Genomic DNA, 7,053 nt, shown 5'->3' on the forward strand with positions numbered 1-7,053 from the left:
CATACAGTAATTGTTTGGTGCATGGATTTACATGCAAATTTTCTCCTTAGAGGCTTAATTTAGAATGAAATCCCTAACAGGCTGCAATTTAGCCTTCCAGCGTATATTTCAAATTTGGCATCAAGTAATATAATGCTATTAGGGCTGTGACCATCGACTGCTTGCACTCCTTTACCACGTTGTTGCTCCAACATATACGGGAATGCACACACACACAAACACACACACACACACACACACACACACACACACACACACACGTGCACCCGCTCACCATGTGTTTTACTGGATTGTCTCCCACTTCCTTTTGTCGGAAGCTTACCCTCCCTTTCTCTCTCTACCATCCTGCTTGCCCCCTCCTCTTTCATCTCGCCTGCCCTCTTCTACCTCCCTCTGTCACTCATCGGCACTCATCGGCATCCATCACTCAGTCACTCTCCTCTCTGTTTTTTTTTCCACTTTTCTATCTCTTTCTTCTCCCATTTTGGTCATCTCTTTTTCTTATAATACATCTTTATTTCCCTTCTACTTCTTCTCTTTTTATGGTCCTCCTCATTGGGCTGCAGGCCAGTGTGGGTCAGAGGCAGGTTGTAATTACTTCACTCCTCCTCTGACAGTGAAGGAAGGAAGAGAGAAAAAGCAAGAAAGAAACAGAAAAAAGATAAAGCTTAACTTGCTGATTATTTATCCCCACAATTAGGGCCAAGCTAAACCCTCTGATCCATTTAAAAAAAATCACTATTAGAAAAAAACAAATGTGAGTCAAACGAGTTCCTCTTATCTCTACAATCTTGTCCACATTCCTCAAAAATCAAATTAAGCATGCTGTGCCTCATCGAAGTTCCAGCTGATTTCACCCACTGACAAGGTTCGTGTCAGCACAGTCCAACACTGAGAGATAAATAATACAGTAATATAGAAAGATTTCTCCAACGTGCTTAATGTAGCATAGGAGAGTTGGCCTTAATTGGTGCAGCTATATTTGAGTTGAGATGTAGAGTGTGCAATGCCTCCTTGACTTCAACAGTGGAAACATTTGCATACCTTTAAAAATCAATAGCAGTCTAAAGAAAATTAAACATCAGTCATAATTCGCATGAAAAGGAAAAAAGAAAACAGAGGAAGGAACTATGACTTCAGTGGATTGTTTTTCATTAAATGTGTCTTTTGGATCAGACCTGGGTCACTCTACAGACAATTTTTCTCTCTGGCAGCTTAAATGGCAGGAGGACTCATTAGTTAACGGTTGTAACAGACGGGGACAGCGATTGTTTGAAGTTTCGGCTGCATGAATTGTTGTGAGCGCTGCTGTTAATTACCCAAATTAGTGAGACTGAGACATTTTCAGAATTTGCCATAGGCCAGCCTCCAGATGCTATTCTTACCATGTGTGATCGATGATATTTCTTCAGCTGTCTGGGGATCATGGCTTACTGAGACAAGGGTCACCAATTACGCAGCACCGATAACCTTTAATTCCTTCCCTTCTCCATAAGGCAATTTTCCACACACATGTATGTGAGTCATGGTGAATCATCCTGTGCTCACTTACATGTTTACAATATATGTGCCATGACACTTAGCACACAAATTACTGTGCGATTGTTTAGTGTACAAAGACTATCAAGAAAATACTTACCGGACACCTCTGTAAGTAAAAGAGAAGGAGACAGAAGGTTAATGAATAAGGGAATAACAACAGTTTTAGAGGAAAATTACCCTGAAAGTCTTTGTTAAATTACTGAGTACCCATTTAATAGTTACAGGGTACATGAGCATAACTGGGTAACTGGCATAGACTGTATAAAATAATGAATGTAGCTGCAGCAATGTCATCCGCTGATTTGTTGACTACCGTATGAAGCCTTGAGTTCGACTTTTCTGCCATCGTCACCATCATCTTGGACCTTTGGAGCTAGAAGTCAAATTTGAACAAGAGGCTGGACCTGTGGAAGTGTAAGATGTGGGTTTGACTCATAGACTGTGAAGACCCTTCACAGCCAACCTGTCACTCAGAGGGGCCTGCCCTTAATTATGTGTCTCTTTAAGGCACTCACTAAATGTAAATGGGTGCGTTGTATAAGAATTCCCCTTTCATAAAGCTGTCATAAAGGAGGACATTAGCTCTAGATACTATGACGTAACAGGCTGTAAACATGTTTATTCCTGCTATATTTGGGCATTTTAACATGGGGGTCTATCGGGACTGACTCATGTTTGGAGTGAGCCTCAAGTGGCCATTGAATGAACTTCGGCACTTCTGCGTTGGCTTCATTTTTTGGCATGTAGGCAGTTATACCTGTGGCTACATGACCTGCCCACCAGCTACATGACCCAATCACTGTACCAACATTTGAAACAGCCAAATCTATTTTCATGCGTAATGTGAGTATAAGTCAGTTATTGGGTTAAAAGAAAGGCTGTAAAGGTTAGGGTTAAAGTTTGTTACTTCTAAGATTGATCACGTCTACATGTAAATGAAGTTAATAATTAGAGTGGATTGTCGGTACATTTGGCCTAATATGTAGTCAGAACAATGCCGTGCTGTAGCATGGTTCAAATGACCATCACTGTGGTGTGTTTGTCTTGTATTGGTGGTAGGCGTGGGGGTCATGTCATGTAGGTTCCAACCAGGATTTGGCTGCGGCTATACATGGCTCTTTTGCAGTCGAGGAGGTAGCTGCTTGGTAGCAAGCCAGGAATGACGGGATGACAGTGTTGATAGTAAAATTTAACGTTAGGCTTGGGAAAGATGGGTGTGACTTTACAGCTTTAACTATAAAATTCATCTTAGTTTGATCCATTCTTCACCCTTTTTGACTATGATAATAATTTACAGGGTATGTTAAAGTTTATTATATAGTTTGTTTTTAGGATTATGTGCTATATGCAATTTGGTTCCTATTCACGACTGTTGTGAAAGGGCAGAGAGGTATGCGTACTTCCTTTTGTGCCTGTAAATTATTCAGTATGCACAGGGTAATTTACAAAAGCACTTAGAGTGTAATTTAGTTCTAAACACAAATATGTTTCCCCCTTGACAAAAAAACATTAACAAAATGAAGAAATTCCAATTAAAAGAATCACTAAGATCAGAGAAGAGAAATAAGGGGAAAAGCATGGCTTCCTACACATATATGAAATAAATAAATGTAGTTAAGTAAATGCCGCTGAGGCCAGTGCTGAAAGTAAAGGAAACCTACATGAGTCCTGAGATGGCTGGCAGTCCTCACACTCAGAAGAAGGCGAGGAAGGCGAGGAAGTGAGGAAGTGAGCTACTGTACATTTTACTGGTAAGCCCTCTTCCACAACTAGGTTGATTATTTTAAGCTCTGTCAGATTGATTTTGAGGCCCTTCGGGGGCCTTGCGGGTCTGTGTGAGTGAAAGTGAAGGTGCACACAGACAAAAAAGGAGGTGGAATAAAAGTTAGGACACAGAAGATCAAAATGGAGAGGAGGAGAGGAGGAGTAGAGGTGGTCTCCTGATTCCTGAGGTTATTAATAAGAGTGTGTCTTCAAGGACACCGGTGATGATTTGGGTCACACTATTTCCTCCTCCTCCTGAGGTGTACCAATGTCAGTCAAAAGAAAAATGGCCCCAGAAATATCTCTTTCTCTCCCAACTTGAAACAGGCTGCCTTTGTTTTTAGGGAGTAATAGCCCTGGATGAAACAAACTGTTTGAAAAAAAACGCTGTCAGATTTATAATCACTTTCAAGAGTTGTCAACTTTCTTTGCCAGGTAATTGGCAAGAAAAATGAATGTGATTGCAACTGGTGAAGAATCCTAAAAGAGACAGAACAGACAACTAACTACTGTCCTTGAGGATGCTTCACTTTTTAATTTCATTTATTTCAAAAACATTTTCTTCTGTCTGTGAAACAAGATGTAGATGCACTCTTTCTTTGCTGTTATCTCTATGTGAAGAGGACCTTGCGTTGGCCACTTATTACATGACTGAGGAAGCAGGATGCTCACTGCCGCCTACAAGGCTGTCAGTGTGCATGTGTTCATAAAACGGTGCTGTTTAATGGCTATTTAGCCTGAACTCCTTCATATGAAAGGACAATAAATACCTTACCTGTGGGCTGAGGACCAAATATCTCTTCTCGCCAGCTGTGACATTTAGCGGTGTTCATTTTACACCTGTCCCACTGGGCTTTAAGTTAATGACATGTCTGTGGTGTTATTAGGCATTTCTGCTCAGGTGAGTTATACTGTTCAGTTTACAGCTACCTGTGAAAAAAATTATGAAATCAAAAGATCCATCCACAAAGCATCTAAATCATGCTGGAGCACCACATGTGGGATTGTGTTTGTCTGCCATCTATTGGCCAAATGATGTCACAGCAGGGAGCATATGGGGGAATGAAACCACTGACTAATCTGTGGTGTCTGTACCTCCCACTACCGTGAAAGTACTGTTTAATATTAGCAAATTGAAAGAGGTGTAAAAATAACAGAATAAAGCTTCTGTGGTTCCCGAGGAAGGTCTTGTGAAAACAGTTCTAAATAGTTTTATTTCATTTAAACTTCTTCTTTACTGCTCTATGAATGTTTTCAAGAAGATAGACATTTTTATATGTATGCTGAAATCCATTAAATGGAGAAAGACATATTTTCGTTTGTTCAATTGCTTTTACTTTCAGGAAGATTCCACGTCCACAAGATAAGATGGGCGAACTCCAGACCAGACCACAATAGGAGGCCTTAAAAACAAAAAGGCAGTTAAGGCGAGCAATATTTTTGAAAAATTTAACGTGAACTGCAAAGGCGACATTTTGATTTTGTATAACTTTTTATCATGCTATTTATGTTAATTTTTTTCTTCCTTATTTTTTTCTGTATACATGTACCCCTGGCATGTTCAGTTTGTTATATTTGTCAATGAAGAATTTAAGATAAAAAAGTAAAAACAGATATATATCAAATAGAGGATTTGATTTAGATTTATGGAGTTGTTTGATTATTATTAGATAGTAGGTTAAAATGCAAAAACGAAAAGAAATAGACCAATGAAAACTGCTCTGTTTCCCAGCATGCCACAGGCACCCATGTCGCTGTTCATCAAGCTATACCTACAAAAAGAAAGCGGAAAACAAATAATTTGACGATGTCGATGTTTACTTTTTAAGATATGGGCAGCCTATCAAAACACTAAGTGTTGTAATTGCACCATAATAAAGAAGATATTCACATTTAAGGCGTTATTTATCAGTCGTGTGCGCCCGGTGTTGATTTGTGGGCGGAAGCTCATTGTAGAGGTCACGTGCTGAGTGCTCGTCACTCCACCAATCACCTCGGGGAAGGTCTGAGACAAGAGCCAATGGTTACCCTTGCAGGGTATCACCTGATGCGGGTGAGCGAGTGAACAGAAAATATGGGCCGCTGTGAGTTGTTGTAGCAGGAGAAGCCATGCGGTGCAGTTACTGAGCGCCGCACGGTGGATGTGACGCTCACTGGCTTGGAATCGCTCGCGGCTGGCGGATGAGTGCGATGTATGAGGTGGAGCATAGCTCCAGAACCCAATTCAGACTACTCTCCCCCCACATTTTCAAACTCTTTCACATTTTGTAAATTACGCTCCAAAATGCCGAAGCATCTGAGCATCGTAAATCAAAAACCTTATAGTCTGGCTTTTATTTAGTGTCTTGCTATCATCTTGCTAACATTTTTATGTTTCTTTACTTATTCTATTTTTTAAATAAATCATAATCAGGAAACGATTTATTAGCAAGTAGGTATTTTATTTTTGGTGCATGCATGAGACATACAGTAAATATTTAAAGAGGGGTAAAAATAAGAATGTTACTGCCACATTCAAGAGCATAAATGTAGACAGAAAAAATACAAAACAAATATGAGACATTTTTTTATGACAACACAACAGATATGTACAATATAGCTGTTTTAGATTACGCTGCACTAAAACTAAATATTATTAATCAATTAAAGCTAAACTGAAATCATCATCATAATAACAATAATAATAATAAACCATTCTGGAAACTAAGTGAAACTAAACTGAATAGAAAGCAAAAAATAAAAAGTTTCCACCTGCCTATGTGAATGGTCCACACTGAGTTGTGACTGAGCACTGAATCATTATGTCATGATTACCTTCGGCTACATTTATTATCCCTTTTCCCTCTCTGATTAAAAACTACCTACTCATGACTAGAAATGAATCAATACTCAACAACTGATTCTTACATTAGCAACCATTGTACACAAAGAGACAGTGGGAGTTTTTTTCTATTAATCCATCATTACTCTGTGCTTTGATCAACCCAAAGTAAAGTAATGTATCACAAAGTTATTTGTGATACATTACAACTGATGGGAAAAAAAATGTTGGGAAATGAATCGATCATGCTTTTAAATATTTTAACTTGATGCATAACAGTATTAACATCAGTGACAGAATGTTAAATAAAATCATGTGTAACAAGTGATACCTAAACTTTGGATTACATGTGTCTGTGTACTCCACAATTACTCTTGTAAAGTTATAAGTCACCAATTAGTCCCAAATGCAGCCAGCTCACATTAATCAGAACTGAATTGTATTTTTAGTTGTGAGGACAGGTTGGTTCCTGTTTATTTTATAAAGTTATGCACTAATAATCTTCAGGCTTGGACTTTAATAAGACATTTCAAATCATGAGGAAATATGGATTGCCAGTAATAACAGTGTTTGTAAGGGTGAAATGGTAAAAGGATTAATCACGAATTAAGGATGATTCATAATTTGTCAGTAAATGCAATGCAGCTCATTGGCAGACACAACTAAATTGGAAACTAACAGGTACCCAAGTAATGATTAAATACACAGTATGATGCACCACTCTAGCCAATATAAACTTAGTAAGTTATGAACAAGTTATGTCTCAGTGTTTAACCTTATGATTCGCCACTTTCCTCAAGTAAACACAAAATTACAAACTAATTGGTGGGTAACAATAGTAAGAACTTGTTATAGTTTAAGTGCTGTTTACTGTTTAATAAAAGTAATGAAGAACTCTGCATTAGGTAAAGGGGTAATAAAACAAA

At 38.6% G+C, this 7,053-nt stretch overlaps 1 non-coding gene across 1 annotated transcript; it reads left to right on the forward strand.

Moving 5' to 3' along the window:
• Positions 1 to 5,241: 5,241 nt before the first annotated feature.
• LOC148188718 (Nuclear RNase P) lies at positions 5,242 to 5,550 on the forward strand. The gene has a single exon (XR_015777581.1).
• Positions 5,551 to 7,053: the final 1,503 nt, after the last annotated feature.

This window comes from Plectropomus leopardus, chromosome 9 (genome assembly GCF_026936395.1).
Source record: "Plectropomus leopardus strain MGB_pleo_1.0 chromosome 9, ASM2693639v1, whole genome shotgun sequence".
In the NCBI taxonomy this organism is placed as follows: domain Eukaryota; kingdom Metazoa; phylum Chordata; class Actinopteri; order Perciformes; family Serranidae; genus Plectropomus; species Plectropomus leopardus.